This window comes from Acanthopagrus latus, chromosome 6 (assembly GCF_904848185.1).
Source record: "Acanthopagrus latus isolate v.2019 chromosome 6, fAcaLat1.1, whole genome shotgun sequence".
Taxonomy (NCBI): Eukaryota; Metazoa; Chordata; class Actinopteri; order Spariformes; family Sparidae; genus Acanthopagrus; species Acanthopagrus latus.
In genome coordinates, this window is record NC_051044.1 from 17,598,279 (window position 1) to 17,618,040 (window position 19,762).

A 19,762-nucleotide genomic window follows, 5' to 3' on the forward strand; every position below is an offset into this window, starting at 1 on the left:
TCTGCAACTTCTCCCTTCTTCCTTTACAAGAAACATCTTGTTATGACAAGGATGTCAAACTTTGTCACAGTAAGCCTACTGGGCTGTATACCATATGGAAGTGAGATTGACATTAATGAACTCTTGGATCAATATCTAAAGGTTGGGGTGGTCTGAGAGCTGGAGAGCAAGCTGTCATTCTTCCAAGTTACCTGGCAGTGTGCAGTGATTGTTGTCAAGACTGAATCATTAAGCGGCCGTGTAGAGCTGCATGTTGATTTCATGGCTCCAGACTGCAGGTTAAGAAAATGGTCTGTTTGAGTTGAGGAAGAAGAAGGCATACTTTATTAATCCTCTTGGTGAAATTCACTTATTTCTTTACTCACTGGCGCATCATACACAAGAACGTGTGCAAACAACACCTATACACATGCATTAGTGTATGGAGAGATGTCAGAGTGAGGGGGCTGCACTATAATCAGGCTCCCTGAGCAGTTAACCAGTTCAGTGCTTTGCTCAAGGGCACCTTGGCAGAGCCCAGCAGGTGAACTGGCACCTCTCCAGCTACCGGTCCCTGTCCGTATTGATTTGTCCAATCACAATAATGATCCGGGGCTTAAAGGTGCAGTACGTAGGGCTGGAATCTTCATACTCCCAACAAGTAGGGGGCAGCATACCACAAGAGTGACTAAAACTGCTAAATGCTGCTAATGGTAGCTACTGTTAGCTAGTAAACTCAGTCAGATGTGCAGCACACGGTCCGGAGTAGTATTAGGAGACAGGATAGGCCGGGGCTAGCTGGTTAGCATGCTAACTTCAGAAGGTATCTCTGCAACACAATGCACTGAGACTCTGATTTAATCATGTTCTTCAGATAATTTTATTAAATTGTTTTAACTTTTTAAACCAAAAATTCCCACATAATGCTATGTTAGCGTAACTGACTTTCAAATGCTTTGATTTGTACGACCAACGTGATTTACTTTACTGTAAGTTAAGAAGCCGCCAAAAAATCGTCTCATTTTTAGAAGCTGAATCCATTGGTAACAATTTATTCAAAGTGTTGTTGATTTATTTAACAGTTTGAGGGGGCTCTGTGGAACTTCTGTGCTGTAGTTTATGTTAGCAGACTACATTTTGTAAACTGATATTAGCTACTATTGCTCTCTGTTCGCTGAGCGAGACGCTCGTAGGCAACAGAGGGACGGTGAAGGTCTTGTTTTTTGCGTCATACACAGAGCCCCTTCAAGCTCATATTTGATATAGTGTTTGGTAATTACATTTTTTACAATGCATCATTTCAAAAGTTCTTTAGACTTAAAATCTCAATATGGAACATAATCAGAGCTGGCAGGAACATGTAGCGAAACTTGGAGTCAAAAGTACAATAATTCCCTGAAAATGCAGGGAAGTAGAAGTATGAAGTGTCAGGAAACGGGGCTGATACTTCAGATTTGTCAGGCTGTAAAGGTGCTTGGATCTCGATTCAAGGTGCATGATTTATTTTTCAGAGATTTACCAGGGTTATAATGAGGTTTATATTCTTCTTTGTTGAATTACAGGCTTGTGTTTCTCCAACCTATTACAGACAATAGATCCGGCATCTCATAAGAGTCCAGTCATTAACGTGGGATGTTAGATAGACTGAAACAATGTTGAGCATCAACATATATGTAGAAAACAAGTCCCTGTTTATGCTGCATCTCCATCTCTTAGCCATCATGGTATGTTGTCGTCCATTATTTTTCTGCCAGGGCCTCCTTGGCTGCCTTCATATCCTCTGCCCCGAGGCTTAATGGCTGGCATGTCTCTCCAGCTCTCACTTCAGAGGGATTGGCAGTGTTTTTGAAGATGCCCCACAGAACATTTGCTATGTTTCTTCAGGGTCATCCCATCTTCACTGCTATTTCCTGCAAGAACCGAGGGAGGGCTTGAGGACAGACTGCTGTTTGCAGGCACAAAGATACTGTACAGTAGCTCCTGTCATCTTAACGGCTGTGTGCTCCTAATTCTGTCGCTCTGTGAGGAAAAACCAACACAGTGTGGCCACTCAGTATTTAATTTCTTGGACGGATTTTCTCAGCTTTGATGTTGAAAGATGAGTAAATATTCAAAGTAATTGGGGGGCATTCTCATTCATTTTAACCATTCAGACCTCCAACCCTGATGTAAAATTCAAGTGACAGGTTTCAGGTGAAGGATTTGAGAGACTTCATTATAAAGCTTCATTCGTGGTCTGATTGTATTGTATTGTGCAGATGTCACCGTCATATGAAGCATATGAAAAAAAAAAAAAATCACTCTCATCCTCATCACTAGGGGGCAGTGTCACTTTTGAGAGGGTATACATTCAACCAGTGTGTATTTAACATGATAAAATAAAGCAAAAACATTATCAATAACCCATTAAAATTGTCCTCTCACATTTGAAAGTGTAGTTTATGCATATTCTAACCAAAATCCCCACTTCTTTTGCATTTAAAACATTAAAGCAAATGTATTTATTCTGACGCTATGAGCACATTTTATGTGTTATTCCTGAGCAAACGTTTCCTCCATCTCACTGATTGTAGGGTTTTTTTTTTCTCTGTGCAGCAGCACTGCCTGTCCCAGGGTGACACCATGGTGTCCTCGCTGCTCCGTGGCACAGGGTGGGGAGGACAGCCAGGGATTAACATCACTGGCATTGTGTCATGATACAACCATCATAATGCTACAGCTGAAGGTTCATTTGAATCATTTGTTTCTCCTCAAGATAGCCCGCCCTCCTCCCTCACATCACCACAGTCAGGATTTCATGCGTCATACCAGGTGGCACGGAGAGGAAGGATGCCATCTTCTCCCCAGGTCTGCTGTTGAGTGACGGCCAACTACGGTGCAGATTAACTAACCCCGTAGTAGCAGAACGACGGCTCCGATCCCCCTGTTGATTAATGCTGCACCACAAAAACTGAACTGTGCTCACTGTCTCACAGGGACACTTGTGAATGCCTACTCAGTTTTCACATGGCACTGGCTCAGCTTACCAGAATCTGTGTCAGTTGACTAAGCCGTTTTGCATAACACAGTCAGTGGCCACACTCGCTGAATAAAACTGGGAGCAGATGAGGTTGGCATAATGCACAGCATGTTCCAAATGTATAGGGAATGTGTTATGAATCTGATTTCAGCAGAAACACCCTGTTCTCACTGGTTGTGCCACAGAAACGGCCTAGTCTTTTAGTCAGTTGTCTGGTTGAATGGAAAGTCATGTTAAGTATCAGTGTTGCACGCCAGAGAAAGAGCCTCCAGTTTTAAGACCTCCACAATATTATTCATATCACCCTCAGGTAGAGGAACAGCCCCTAGCTTCTTTTTGAGCTTACAAAATAGATGAGACTGGCTGGCATCATGCACATCATTCAATAAACATCTGGATTACTGAGTATGGGAGGTACAGTTTTGCCTGCAGTTAAAGGTGAAACAAAGATGCTGCTTAAGAGGAGGGTGTTGTGTCCTGCGGGTCCTGTGTAGCTGGTAGATGCTACCATGAGGAAAACTGGACAGCGCTCCAGTTGTTGTGGCCTCAGCGGTGCCAACAATAATACCACTTGGAGGCACTAAGAGGGGAAAAGATCACTGTTGCCACTTTCATTTATTATATCGAACTGAAGATCATCATTAATATTAATATTATATTAATATTATTGCTGAGAAACGTGGCTTTAAAGAAACATTATGGGTTTTTTTTTCTTTTAACCTCAAGACAACAGCTTGAGAGTCATGTTGATGGTACAGCGTCTTGTGACAGGAGCTATAACTTGTTTCTGCACTATGTAACTTTACTGAGACCACAGCGTTCCAGACATGTAACAACTTTGTGATGATGTTATGAGTTTTGTTGGTAGTCAGCACCTGAACTGCGTCAGACAAATTGTTACAGACCTGGGATTTGTTATTACGACAGTGGTTTTGCAAACTGTGGGGGGTGCCAAATTGCACAGTGTGTCAATTTCTACATAATGGTGCTTTAACTTTGATAAAAAAAAAAAAAAAACAACAACAACACATTTTTAATTTCTATAAATATCCCCCCCTTCTTCCAATATGGCCCACAGTTTTTAAAAGCCCCGGCTGTAGAGAGAGGCATGTGATGTGGAAATAAACAGGATGATACATCGTTACAATGTGACAAGTACTGACATGAGAAATGGAAGCTAAAAACAAGAACTTTGCTACATCATGAGGCAAACTGCTGAAAACTGGAAGGAAATGACCGCATGTGACAAAACAACTATAAGAGCACCAGGGTCTGGTGTTGTCCTTGACGCAGCATTGTGTCATTTGGCTGCCTCTTGTTTTGTTGGTGCAGTAGCTGACTTTGCTCAGCCTAAAAAAAAAAGGAGACGTCACAACGTATTTGTCACGTTGGTATGACTGAGCTGTTTGAGGGAGTATTTCATATTCCCTGGGAAATCCCCATGTTCGTACACAGGCAGGTGCTGAGGCTGAAGTCGGTGTTGTCATTTCAAAAAGCGAAGCTGTCAGGTGGATTGCGGTGAAGCCTCACTGATCTGGGGGACATGCTGTAGGGCGTCGTGTTTTCCTGCGTCTGACATGTTTGTGTTCCGTTCCCCAGGGATCAAGAAGGAAATACATCTATACTTGGAGCAAATGCACGACAAACAGAAGAACCCACACTGGCCATACTTGTCTCATGCAGGCGAGCCATTTAAAACTCTGCCCAGCTGTCCAAACAGAAGAAAAGTGAATTCAATAACCGAGGAACTTCGGATCCACACATTCATTTAGAGAGAGTTTAGATGTATTATTGAATCTTAGCATTCATTAAATTAGGTATTTACCTGTTGTTCTAAAACATGTTTGGGATGTTTCTCCCACGGGGCCTCCTGACAAGATCTGTTTGGAGGTTTTAAGTCTGATTCTGAATGTTATTAACCAAGATAGAGTGTAGTCTACGATTATGTTTGTTTGGGTACATGGAGCGAAGCGTGTGGTGGCATTATGTGCAGGAAATGCCATCAACTCTCTCAATACTTCTTACATAGTCTCTCAGTGTCAGTGCTGTTTTGATGAGCAGCCACACGAAGTTGTCCCACAAGCCTTTCCCGACCCTACAGGTAACCCAGTTTTAGGTAGAATGCAGTTGGAAAAGGGATGAAATTTGACGAGTTTAAATCGAAGCTGACAAAAAAGTCTGCTTAAAACTGGCTTCAGTGAGGGGTGACCAGTCTAGATCATATTCTGTTGTGGTTAAAAAACATGGTCAAGTGAGGATAATAACAAGTAACACGATGGTTATAATCTCGCTACACAAAAAATTACACAAACTGTAAACCTGGTAAACAGTAATAAAGAGTTACTAAGTGAATCTGTGATTACTAATTTTTTTGCCAATATAAGCTGTTTTGCAGGTATAGTGTTTAGTGTTTATCATCTTTTCAATTTGTGTGTTAGGATGCTAAAATTTCCCGATTAGCAAAACACAAAATCCAACTGAGGGTGAATACAGTTTCAGTAGCTCTGCAGGTATCTGGTCATGAAAAGATCACCAAAGCTTTTACAGATCCTGTGTTGAACATGTGGAAATTGCACACCAAGTTTCATGCCGATCTATCGAAGAGTTGTTGAGAAATTTCCCTAAAAACCACAAATGTCATCCTTATTGAATTCACTTTTCTTCTGTTTGGACAGCTGGCCAGAGTTTGAAATGGCTCGCCTGCATGACACAAGTGTATGACCAGTGTGGGTTCTTCTGTTTGTCGTGCATTTGTTCTTACTGGATGAGTGAAAGATTTAACCGCATGGTGGACAAATCAAAGGATGGCCAAAGTCATTAGGATTCTGTCATGGCTAAAATTACATATATTGTGTCCAAACCATGACCATTTGAATGAAGCATCATTTGGACACACTTTAAATGTATATCTGTGTATGTGTCCTCAACAAACAAACAACAGTTTAAACATAAAAATTCTGAAATTATAGCGTCTAAGAGACAAATCATTTACTTTTCAAACCAACTAAACTCCTGAGCTTTTTGATCCATAATGTGTTTGTTTCTTTGCTGCCTACACTCTCTGCCTATACACCCTGACATTCTTCCCTCTTTGGGCCTCGATGTTGCAGCTCCCTCCTGGAATGGCCAGGCTGCTCCTTCAGGGAATTCCTCCCGCAGAGAGGAATAATGCTCAGGACTCCTCTCTGTCCCACAGAGCTGTGTGTGTGTGTGTGTGTGTGTGTGTGTGTGTGTGTGTGTGTGTGTGTGTGTGTGTGTGTGTGTGTGTGTGTGTGTGTGTGTCTACTACAGTTCAGGCTCTTTGATCACAAAAGAGGAGGGTGGGCAGGTGGCCCGAGTGTGTGTTTATGTGTGTAGGAGAGGGGACACTTTGTGAACCTCTTCTGTAAAAACTTTCTCGGATGATTGAAGTCTGGAGAGAATAACAAACAGCATCCCCCAGAATGACAGATGTGTCCTCTTGATAAATGCCTCAGAAACTCCCTGATTACTCCAGCTTACTGCGTATTATGTAACATTCACAGTCGCTGGCAATATGCTGCTTTGTTTTCGACCAATGCTGAAGGCGAAGTCAAAATTAAATCATACGAAATTGGATAATGTTTTCCAAAGTGGTGATTTAATTTAACTAAAACAGCTTGCATGTCAAAGGATCCATCACCGCAGCACACTCCATCCACTGATAGAGACAGCGTGATATGGTTGAAAGCTCCTTTAGAGAATTAAACAAGCAGATTGTCAAACTACTTTCTCCAAAAAAAACTTCCAATCAAAGGCGACTCGCACACGAACTCCTAAAAGTGAAATCAAAACATCTGCTGAGCTCACATATCAACAGATCCATCTCCAACCCATCTGAGCAAACTCCAGCCATTAATGAAGACGATAAACGCTTTGAAGCGCTGGAAAAAAAAGCTTCAGTTGTGTTTGTATTGCCTAGTGAAAGAAAATCACTTTTCTTTTAACCAATAATTTTGAGGGAAATATTATAAGGTTAAAAACATTCCTCTGTACAAAATCTGACTAAATGTTGACATATGGATCATATTCTTCTCTTCCTTATTTACCAGGTTTGTTTGAGCAAACAACCTGATGGACTGAGCAGGCATGTAATGCTCTTTAACACCTACAGCCTGACTCGCGTCTATATTCCCTAGAGCGTAACGTCAAGTGACGTCAGTGTCAGCTGATGTTCACACTGTATGAGCATGAGTCACCACCACTCTATTCACAAGTCATTATTAATAAACCTCCACCACACTGCCTATAGACCTACATAAAGCTCCATCACACTGCCTATAGGCCTGTGTAAAGTAATTGTGTAGTAAGACGCTTACTGGTGGTGACGTGCAAATCATGCGAACACAGTGTAGTCTTTCTACAGCTCTAACATTAGCTTTTTTCTTCTAGCAATTTTATCTACACTTTGAAGTCACAAAATTGGTGATCACCTGTGGAGATTATCGTGCTAAACAAAACATGTGAGTATCATAAACCCGTGTTTGCCACAGAGATTATCTTGTGGTGATGTTAACTTATGGGTTAGCCTACAAAATTACGTCATCGCTACACCTCTCTACAGCCAGTGGGCGATTTGAGGGGGTGTGAGAGGGGGATGCCAGCCCCCTTGCTGGCAAAATTTCACAAAATGAATCTTCCCTTCCCTTCCATCGCACCTCTCCACTCAGCGTTGCTGTATATACGCCAGCACATCGAGCCATCCTTCAAGAGAGACATGAACACATAAACCTCCATCTCACTGCCTATAGTCCTGCATAGAGCTCCATCTCATTGAAACCAGCTCTCAGGTAATTGCATAACCGCATCATTTCCACAGCATGACTATTTATTGCCATCACCCATGAGTGGACTGTGGATGATCACACAGTGAATGGCATCTCATGCCCAAATGATGAATGCACCAGGAGATTGACCTTAATTGAGTTTGATCGCAGCATCTTCCAGCAGGGCTCAGCAAAATAAAACTGAATGGGTTTAGTGGTCTGTGATGAGATCTCTTCTTCCTATTTCTCCCAATTATGTGCACGGCTGGGGCTGTGGGGATGTGGGGGATGAACAGGAGGCCACGACTGACCCTCAGTAGAATATACAAGATTGTTTTAAATTTGTTCTCATGAAGGCTATCAAGGGACAGATGTTTTTTGTTAGGCTGCAGGACAATAAGTCTCAGGGATTTTTGTAAAATTTGAAAATAACTCCTTTTTTTCTTTTTCCAGACTTGCCTTTGAAAAGTCTGAATCCACTTATGTATTTACCACAGTTACCACAGTTAGAAGCTCTTATGTTGTCTGGCAGATTTGCTTGACCTCACATAAGTCACAGGCTCCCATTGTTTACAGAAATCCATTCAAAGCTGTTCGGAAGACTGTGCTGCTTTGCTGATGTAATACATTAAGTTCAACTGTGTGTGTCATACACTCTGTACAAAGATGAGTCTACACTTCTATTAAGAATCTTTTAAGTGACACACTGCTGTGTTTTCAGCTCATTGTGCAGTCCTGTCGATGTCTTTATATTGTTTTTTGTGGATAACATTCAAACAACTATGCGTGACTTTCTATGTGTGTGGAAGTAACAGCGTGGTGTGGCTTGTAGTCCTAAAATCCGTGGAAAATGGTTAGCATTTTTGCACACCCAGTTTCCTCATCTCAAAGTGTATGAGTTTTTATGAATGAGTTTTTTTGTTTTTTTTTTCTCGGTTAAACGCCTTATATAAGGTCTGTGGTTACGCACAAGATATTCACATGTTTTGTTCTACAACATTAAAAACATAAGAAAATGTCCCACCATTTAACTATAGAACGCAGAAGTGTTACTTTCAAGTGGCTAAATAAGACTACAGACGTCAAGGACATTGAACATTATCACAATGAACACAATGAGACTCACCTACTCACTGGTCCATCTTTGCAGGACAATTTTAGTTACATACTATTGCAGTTTTAACTTTGCTACTTGTAGATTGAATACTTTGCAGAAATCGTGCAAAGTAACTCTGAATTGTGTAGTAAGATGCTTAGTGGTGGTGACGTTTAAGTCATGCGACTGCAATGTGTTCTTTCTATAGCTCTAACATTAGCTTTTTACTTCTGGCGATTTAATTTACGCTTCAAATTCACAAAATTGGGGTTCACCTGTGGAGAATGTCGAACAAAACGTGTCAGTACCATAAACAAATTGTGTTTGCCACAGAGATTGTTGTCAGCGATAATCCAATATTCAATTCAGACATCTCACAGGCTTTTTGTCCAGGGAACCAGGGCCCTTGCCCAAATCCCCCTTGTTAACCATCTCTCTAGAGTCAGCGCAGCCGTAAATAGACCAACAGTTCAAGCCATCTTTCGAGGGAGACATGAATACAGATTGTTAACTACAGGGTTAGGTTAAAAATGAACAAATCACCTGCTGAGTTACTTGACTTTACCACATGGCTCAGTCTGTGAGGCTTTAGAGCACTCTTGCATATGGCATCTGCGAGATAAAACATGTTAATTGCCGCCAGACTTCATTAGTCTCTCCGCTCAGTGGTCATCCGACTGGCGCTGCAGACCTTTGCTACACCCAGTTTCTATGGTTACACCTTGCTGTGCACTGCTCTCGCCAGTCAGAGAGTCCTCTGGAGAACCACACATGCATCACCTTCTCAGCTGACAGAAAGGTGAGGCAAGGTGAGACTGAGCACACTCCCATTAAAACAAAAAAGAGAGAACAGGGGCAGGTTCGTACAGCTGAAAGGAAAGGCAGTGCCTCCAGAACCGGTTGCCAGATGTCCTTCGCCTGCTCACCCTCTCCTCCTCATTAGTTGGCAGCTCTTAAATTAGCACAACCAAATAGGAATACGAACAACCAGAGGACAGTGCTCTGAGGCTGAACCACATGCGTTTTTCGTGCACTTGATCAAGATGCTCTCTTTGAACTATAGCATACATCTGTTGAGCTCCCTGGCTGCTGACCTCTGGGGGACGCACCGGCCACTTTCTCAGCATCTCTGGCCCCTTTCCTCTATGGGTAGCCCGTCCCCCACTGTGTCACCCCCTCAGGCCAGATGCTGAGCTTATACGTCCCAGAGGTTGAATGTCCTTTGCTTTCCACAAGGTCAGGTTTACTGCGACATCCTCAAAGGACACTGTGGTCGACAGAATGTGGTGTAAGTGGGAGGAAGAAAAAAATGCAGAAAGCGAGAGAGTCAGTTCTGTGGAAAGCGTGTGTTTTGGGCTCATGTGCTCCAACATGAAGACATGATGATGATGATGTGTGTGTGTGGGGGGGGGGAACCTGGTCTAATGTGACTGTCAGGTGTGTGTCGTCCTCAGTGAACATGAGCCGGGGAGAGAGCGGGGGAAGGAATAAGAGACGATCCCCGGGGCGGCGTGACATCAAAACGCGCCGATGACCTAGAAACGGAGCGTGCGTATCCTGTGTGCGTAAGCAGCAGCAGCAACAGTGGGCTTTGTGGCACATGGCTCAGGCAGCTGTGCGCGTTGGTGACGGTTCACACATGCGTTGCGACTGCATCGATTTTATCTTTATACGGCCCGCTTGATTTTTATTTTTGGAGTTGATGTAATAAATGCGTGAAGTGTGTGTGCGTGTGAGGTCGTGTGCGTGTGTGTGTGTGGTCCTCGCGGTCATTCCTGGTCTCTATTGTCTCATGATGAGCGCACAAGCACGACGATAAAATCCACAACTCGTGAAACAAAGACCCGCCACCGATACCTCCAGCACGATTTAAAAAAAAAAAAAAAAAGCAGCGAATGATATCAATCTATGGTCACCATTTCTCGATTAATAATGAGACAAAAAAGGCGCGTGCCAAATAGAGGGGGATGGTGGTGGTGGTGGGGGCTCTCGTGTCCCCGCGCGCACGCACAACAAAACATTTGATTGGCGTCGCTGTGCGTGCGGTCGCGCGGTAGGCGGAACCTGGACACTCTTCACATCCCACTTTTGGAGGAGATTATTACGAGGACAGTTTTTGTGGGAAAACACATGACATTACCGCTGCCTGTCTGGACGGAAGGCGGACGGACGCAGAGAGGGACCCAGAGGCAGGACGACACGGCACCGCACGGCACGGCACGGCACGGCACGGGTCGAGGCAGAGCCGAGCACCGAGCAGCGAGCGAAGCAGCAGATCCGTGTGGAGATATTTGGAGTTGGAGGAGGACGCTGGTACTTCTCTGGTAAGGCGCTGACACTTATAATGCCTTTATAATGTATTTAAAACTTGTGCGTGTTCGTACTTACGTGTATGTGCATCACTAACCCTGCACCGAGGCTGCGGAACGGGGAGTTAAATGTGAAGTCAAAGTCAAGACATGCCGGAGAGAGAAGGTGACATGACAACCGTGCTGCACTTGTTCCTCATGCTCACACTCGGTGCCTTCCTTCGGACGACACAGACCTCCTTTGTGAGCGCCTTCATCCTCGGGGCTTATCAGAGAGAATCTAGATAAATGTTTACTCTGTATCCCAGCGGATGATGACAGAGAAACCTCTGTTTTCAAAAGAAAAAAAAACAGTTACCACAGCCTCTCACTACCATGATGATCAAGCGGCCAAGAAGGATCAAACTTGGGCGTTGAAGTGACCTTTTGGAAGCTCCCCCATGACCCTGTGATGCACAGTGGCTTTCATTCCTGCCTTTTGCTGGCACTCACGACTTGGAGAAGCACCGCGTCAGTGATGCATGTTTTTAGTCATCCTTGGCCCCTGCAAATGCATCTCACAGTTCAGAGCGTCATATTTTTTTGGATTGACTGCCCATATTTCTAAAGTGCTGTGTTGGCAGAGCATCCACAGCTGGCCGACACCATCAAGAGTCACAGTGTGGCCACAGGTGCCATCTGGTCCTCGTGTTTTGTGACCTCGCCTCATCTGAGCAGGGACATACCCAGGATTTTGGTGGAATGCCAAAGTCTGACTTTCAAATCATATGGTATGATGTTTTTCATACTGGGGTCATTGAGTGGCTTGTAGTTGTAACGACCCAATTTTTTGGGGAAGTTGGATGAAGAAGGAAGAAATAGGGTTGGCTGTTTTGATTGATGGAGATTTATATTAATCTGAGATTGATCAACGACTGACTGTTAAATAGGGGTAGTCAGATTATTAACCCTGGATGATTATCGGGCTGCAATTCAGCATTTTCCAATTATCAGTGTCAGTGATTTTTTTCTGTTTCTGATAAAATAAACAAATTTTTAAAAAAAGTGCTACAGTACCTTGGTTCTGATGCAACATCCTCTCACACATGTCCTGCCCACAGTAATATCTGACTAGTAACACGTCACAATTGATAACCTGTAAACACTGAATAATCTGAATCTGCAAAGTAAGTAGCAACCAAATGCATCAAATACGTTTATCAGATAAATGTAGTGGAGAGGAAGTAGAGAGAAGCAGAAAATGGAAATATTCAACTAAAGTACCTCAACATTGTACATAAGTGCTGTACCGGAATAAGTTTTCTTTGGTTTATTTCTTTACGGGTTGTTCAAAATTCTGACACAAAGATTTCTTTTTTTTACTGCAAGTGAATATCTGTCCCAAATAACAGTTTCCAGTCCCCTTGATTTCTAATAATCAGTATCATCCCTACTATAAAGACTTTTTTTTTTTTAATCTTCAAACTTGACAAAAAATAAGCCACAGGTGATTCCTTTAGACAAAGTCCTCTCAGATAGGATGTCTGTGGTTTAATGTGCATCTTGGTGCGAGACATGAAAAGGTTTGGGAACCAATATAACGCAGCTTTTTAGCAAATGTGTATAACTTTTGTGTTATTGGTTTGACTTATGTCGGTACATCTCGGTGCTGAATTTTCTTAAATAAAGTAAGTATACATTACAGTCCAACCTTTATATTGCACTAGCTGGTATAAGCAGCTGACATAAGCCTATCATAAATATATGTGTGTAATGTTGTCAGGTATGTTGCGTTATTAAAGCTTTTTTAAGATATTATAATGCAGAAGAAAGATGCTTGTGGTTACTAGTAATTCTGAAAGTGTTTCAGTGCACAAACTCATTTCGGACAATAAAGGTTTTTGTTGAAAGAATAATCTAAGGTGCACCAGTGAGACCAATAAAAAAATATTTAGTTGCACATGACAGATTTTTTTTCTTGCTCAAATGCAACCAAAATGGTTTCAGCCTGGAGCCATGCTGTAAAACATTCTGCCTTCATTACCTGTCTATCTGACAATGTTGGAATTTTCCGCTTCCTCACATTGGTATCAGCATCGCCCTCATGATTATAATATTAGTTGGACTCATAACATGAGTTTTAGTAAATATTTTCATATATCCAGTAAAGGCGAGATGCCAGACATCCTGACTGGATGAAACTCTTAACAGTAGCATGACTTCTGGAGTCACCTTCAGCCAGCAAAGTTGCCAGTCATTCTCTCCTCCACGATGAGTCATCTCGCAGGCCTGTGGGCAGCAGGTGAGATTGTGACTGTTGGACTGGACCAGCCAGAGCTGGCGTGAGGAGAGCTCTTGTGTGGCCCGCTTGGCCTCTGCTGTTATAATTGACTGACTCCTCTCGCTGGCGTGTCATGGGCCCATGTGCTGCCACCCTATCCCAGAATGAAATCACAGTGTGAACACCAACAGACTGATCCGGCCTCAGCCTGCATCAGGCGTGCTGAGCTTTTGATCTGCTGTGTGATTAAAGCCTTGTGTGTTTCAGACTGTATTTGTGTACATGTAGCGTAGATTGAAAAAGATATTGTGATTTAGAAGTCATTGCCCCTCGGGTTGATTGCAAGATGTATCTGTTGACATGAAAAGTCATAGAGAGTGAGGAGTGCAGTGCTACAAAGTTCACGGCCCTCATTCACAGCTAGAAAAGGTTTGCTATGATTACAATCATGTCTCTTTCCAGTCTTTGGCCTTCATATCAAGCCCGCAGCAAAGACGCTCTGACAGTTGTATTTAGTGTACTTAGTAGTTTTTCCTCTCTTTCAATCAAGATAGATGAGAAATGTTTGTGGCTTTTTCTCCCGTTTCTTCTTATCTTCATCACTGGATGAGACTGAGGTTTACTGAGTTAATATTAAATCTGATCAAAGCTCTGTGTCCTATTTAAACGCTGTGTTTTCTCATCCTGTAGCAGTATTGGTTTACCTCTGTAGGAATGAAAAGAAAACATGAAGGGATTGTTCGCTCTTAGGAGGGTAGTGGAGTGCAATGTATTTCGCTGTGAGAAGAAAGGAACACCCTGCTGTGACTTTGTCGACGGTATTAAACCCTGAAAGGACATGAGCTCCTATGTGGCTTTGAGGTTTTACAGAGATTTGATTTTGGTCTTTGAGAAGGAAAACAGAAGTATTGTCTTAACTCTCTCTCTCTGGTTAAACGAAAGGCGATGTTGGGTTTGCATGGTCAAAATTATATTTTCATGAGTTTTATCAATGATTTAATTTGATGGGATAGAAGATGTAGGTCATGTGTGATGAGTCTGTGTTTTGAGAGCACATACTGTTTACTTTGATATTATTTATCAAGCTAATTGATGCCAAGGGAAGTTGAAAAATTAAATCAAAATAGAGGACAAAAATTGCAGTTTGGATTGTCGGTCGTGATTGCAATTGAATAGATTGTGATGTTATTCTGCGACCACATTGCCAACCCCGAGTTTTAATCTGATATTTTGTCGAAGTAAGGTATATCCGTCCCTCTGAGGGCAAGGAAGCTCATTTGCCTGTGCTTTGGCAAATCACAGTGTTTCTACATTTTCCAAGTGCAGACTGGTTTATGAAAGACTTCTGGTATGTGGGGGCATATTAAGGGACATCACAGATGAAGTTCTGCTTGGATAAGGTCATACCACTTTAGATAAATGGCAGCCCATTGGTTAGAGGAGCTCCATGTAGGAGCAGATTATTAGACCCTCAACACTGTGCTGACCACTAACCAGGAATAGATTAAGAGTCAGTGTCTTGTGGGAACAACTGTCTAATGTAATAGAAACTTCATATTGGCTGGCAAAAAAAATGCATGCACTGTTGAATCTGAAGTGTGACAGCATGCGTAATACCACATTAAACCGGGAATTTCAGTGGTGTCTCAAAGGATCCATGTCTGGGAGCTGTGAGCCGTTTTGATTGAAATGTTTTGCTTCATCTTAGATTGATTGATAAGGCTGGGATAGATGACACACACACACACACACATAAAGCACTTTCTCACTTTCCCTCCTCATCGGAAAGTCAGAGTAAAAGGTCGCTTGGGATCAGGGTTGAAACGATTTTGAAATCAAGTGCAGGATTGGCATTTTTTCCAGTCTTGTTTTTCTATCCACTCCTTTTTACTTATGCATGTTCAAAGGAAGAAAATCCAAGTCTTTAAGTACAACAAAGCTAGCTTACTGGTAACTTGCAGTTGCATTTCCTGACACTTACCCTGTGTGCACAAAGATGATCAACTGAGATCCTTTATTGATTTGTTTGGGGGAGAATGTTTTGTCTGTTGCTGAGACGGTGGTGTCTTTCTTTTTTTTCATACTCTAGAGTCTTTATTTGTTGTGAATATGATTTGAGCTTGGCCAACTATATTCTGCAAAAAATCCACCAGGATAAAGTCAAAATGTTGCTGTGAAATGACCCTCTCTTTTAAAAGAAGAATTTGAAAATGTTGATGACAGTTGTAGTGCATAAACCCAATGATCCAGGGCTCCAGGGTGTGACTGCTTTGGTCGCACATGTGGGCAAATGTTTGTTTAACACTTGAGGTTATCACAATTTCTTCTTGGCTGTGCTGCGATATAAATGAAGAAAGACACATATTCTTTCTGTTTCTAATAGTATACAAAACATGTGGAGAAGTCATATTAAAAGGTGTTATTAGGTGCACCTACATTATGAGCTGGTGCACCGATATGCAACCATTGTGAAAAGTTAGTCTGGAGCCCTGTGATATGTTTGCCTTTACAGGTCCAGATGCAATGGTCTAACAATGGCATAGCTGTCAGCTCTGAACATTTTAGAATCAAATGGATCTGTGGATTTTGAAAATTGTGACAAAAGAACAGATTATCATTTGGGGCACCTTGCAGACCCCAAAGTCTAAATACAAATCTCTGACTCTCAGCAAGAGCTCTATTTTTGCTCATTATCCATCGTTGGCCTATTATACCATTCTTAGTTCTATAAGGGATTTGATATTTAAGCCTTACATTGATCTGCTTACGGTGTCTGCCTGCTGTGCTTGTGAGGTCTCTGTCAGTGGACTGGGGATTTGGACTTCTGTGGTGCTGCAGCATGTGACAGAGTCAGCAGTGCAACATCACCATGGTGGTCACACGTTGCGCGAGTTGTACTCTCAGCTCTCTTTCTTTCGCTCTCCTCCCATGTGATGAGGAGGAAGCAGGAGGGAGACGGGTAGCAGATGCCAGAAGAAGATGGGACTTTGTTTGAGGGCGCGTGATTAAGAGAAAGACAGAGCACTGTCACCACTGAACAGTGTGGTGTGAAAGAGGACTGTCTCGGTGGTTAGCTAATTGAATTCTGGCTTACTGTTCTAACTAATGTACAGCTGGCATACGGTTTCCTTATAGACACTGTGCTCTTGACAGAGTCACTGCTGTCCTTTATGTTCACTCCCTTACAGCTGTGGTACTTCATGGTGTGAAGGAGCCACAGCTGACGGAAAGTCAGAGTCCAATGTCTCTTTTACGTCAAGTAAAACATGCTCAGTAAACAGGTAGAACTCTTAACCAGTGAAGGTCTAGTCCAGGTCTCCATTAGTATCATTGTGTAGCTGGCAAGCTATTTAAAATATGACTGAATTTACTGTGTTCATCCAGGAAAAAAAGGTGGTATGTAGCTGTAATATTTAAATATTTGCACGTCATTTACCATCAATACATAATCACCTGCAGTGTATCAGCAGCGCTGTGTGTTTGTCAGATATTTTTGGTTTGCATTTATGTAGCTATATTAAACCGTCTTGATGGGAAGAGTGTGCAAATCATGTCTGCTCTCACCATGACTTCTTCTGGCAGTGAGTGTACTGGAATTCACGATTTTTATTCCAGTGCTGTATTTGACAGCAGTCTGAGAACAGGCCAGATTTGAATTGGCATTGCCACGCCAGCATTGTGTTGCTGTCCAGGCCGGCACTTATCACCCTCTTTTAGTTCATTCAGATAAAATGAATGGAACACATGTGGCATGTGTAAATGCATTTCCTCTCTGTTTAAGGATGTTACATCCATCCCAGTAACTCTCTGCTTTGGGCAGAAGAATTTAATCTGATCATGCAATTTGGCGAAGAAACTAATTAAGTTTGTCTTTTAAAATACAAACATTTAAAGATATTGGTATCTTATTGTATCAGCCATGAGAAGCAGTTAATTATCAATTATCAGTATCAGCTGAAAAAAAATAGTAGATAAAACACAGTCTGGCATCTTGTAATCAAACACTTACAGTGTTGTACACATGGTCAGAGCACTGCATGTAAAATACGTTATAAACTCTCCTTGTGACAGTTAATTTGCTGTTTGGCTTTTAGGCATCATAGCACAGTCCTTGTGCATTCTGCACAGAGGTGATGAAGGCAGCTCATGAGCCAGAAAAGCCACAAGGCTGAGATCTCACTCATGACAAGTGTATAATTTGAACTAAATACACAGTGTTCCATCAAAACAGATGTCCGACTGCACAGAATCTCAATAATCTGTCAAATATTTGAAACAGGTCATCAACTTAAGTGCAACATGACATTCAGCAATCTTTTTTTCTATTAATTTTGATTGGCTGCCTCTTTTTGTTGGGACGCACATTCCTGCTTATAGGTCAGAAGTCAGACCACAACACTCGAGTTAAGTCAACAAACAACTTTTATTTCCTTGCCTTCTAGTTGCTGTTTATAGGTGCACTGAGGAAGTGTCTCTGTTATACTTGCTTCAAACATGCACATTGTCTCAGGCGAATGCAGTTTTGTTTGATAGAGAATTGTGCAAATCACAGGAGGAAGTCTGCTCGATAATTGATTTCCCTAGATTTAATAACCTTCACACCGGGCAACGACCCGGAAATATCGGCAGAAGATTGGGACAGGGACTGCAATTATATAAAGGCATACATAACTAGAAAGTAAAAGACAGCCGATAATAAATGCACCATATTTCACTTTTTTATAGAACCAAACAAACAGGGGTGCAGGAAGTTTTGGTTTAGACATTTGCAGTGTGCTTTTATTGTGTTTGACTTTGGTATTTGATTGTCTTTTATTTCCTCTTGTATTGTTACTGCCTGTAGTCTCTTTCTGTGTAATTACTGACTTAATGACTCGGTCTCATTTATTGAACAAGATGCTAAATACATTCTAAGCACAAATTAAAGCAAACCTCAGCTCCCTGCACTTAAATGTACATAAATCTGAGCCTTGATATGGTATTGATTACTTTAGTCTTACATCTGACCGTTTCCCTTTTGTTTTGTCCCATAGGACTTTACCTCTGTCCTCAAGACCATCTTTGTAGCTGCCTGCATTGTCTTAAAGCCCGGTCTTTGGACTTCTGTGTGTGGCTACACTGCTGCCTTACTGCCCCCTCTTGTCCGTGGGGTGTCCAGTGTTAGAGTTGAGCCAAAGTGACAGATAGTTTTGTGCGATTCTATAAATAAAACACATTGTCAGTGAGTCACCAGGCTGGGCTCGCCCACTCAGGCACGTCACAGTAAAGGCGACACTAAAGACAATACACATTGCAACATACCTCACTCTCTCCTCGTTCCAGTCTCCTGTTATTGTGCAGACAGCCATCATCCTTGTGCTACAGTGAGCCAGTCAGGTCAGGAGACAAAACAGTAAACTTTTGGCTATTTTTAATATTTTTAGTTTTTAGTTTTAGAGGAAATATACAAATCACAGGACTACCCAAAATCACCATGTGTGATCTGTGTCACTGAAGAGGAGGTATGGTGGAAAACAAAGATGGTCTTGGAGTTGGTTTTGCCATCAGAGTAGAGGTTTTCTACCCGCCAAGAACTCAACAAGTTGGGCAGCTGTGGCTCAGGGGTGGAGCCAGCATCTTGTTATCTGAAGGTCCCTGGTTCGATTCCCCTGTCGAAATGTCCTTGGGCAAGATACTGAACTCTGATGTACTGGTCTGCACCTTGCATGGCAGCCACCCCCATCAGTGTATGAATCCATGTATGAATTACTGTAAGTCTCTTTGGACAAAAGCATCTGCTAAATGCCCTTAATGTAAATAAGTAACAACAAAGTATTAGGTTGCATCAGTCTGCGTAAAACTACAGTATGTTTGATCTTTCCTAAATATAATTTGAAAGGAAATTTCTCCCCTTGTCTCCCTGACTATGCTAATCATCTGTGTCCGTGTGTGTTGAAAATAGATATACAATGCCCAGTGGGAAGAGGGAAAAACTGGTGAGGGGATAAAAGAGAGTAAAAATAGCTTTGGATATTGGGTCAAGTGCTGTTCTCAGTTGCACCAACTTTTGCTAATTGGACACTTGATAGTAGGCAATAAGGTGAGAAGAGGAAGGATATGTATGCCATGTAGCAAACGTTACCAGCTGGAATCAAACTAAGAACATTAAAAGATTAAAAGACGTGTTTGACGCCCACTGTTTCCCCAACTTTCTGATATGATGAAATTGCACCATTGGAGTGAATCATTTTAAACTGCTCACCAGTCTAATGTCACGGTCAGCTAATCACATGGGTGCAATCAGGAAAGACAAGTTAACGTAATGCAGAATCTTTA

General features: G+C 42.2%; 1 protein-coding gene across 2 annotated transcripts in view; it reads left to right on the plus strand.

The window, feature by feature from the left end:
* The first annotated feature begins 10,406 nt into the window (after window positions 1-10,406).
* LOC119021558 (sodium-coupled neutral amino acid transporter 3-like) overlaps window positions 10,407-19,762 on the plus strand; it is a 44,125-nt gene continuing 34,769 nt past the window's right edge. Inside the window, exon 1 of one of the 2 annotated variants that reach the window (XM_037101911.1) lies at window positions 10,407-11,202. The gene's annotated coding sequence lies outside the window, so the exon portion shown is untranslated. The remainder of the gene's footprint in view (window positions 11,203-19,762) is intronic. The other variant, XM_037101913.1, reaches the window with a different exon arrangement.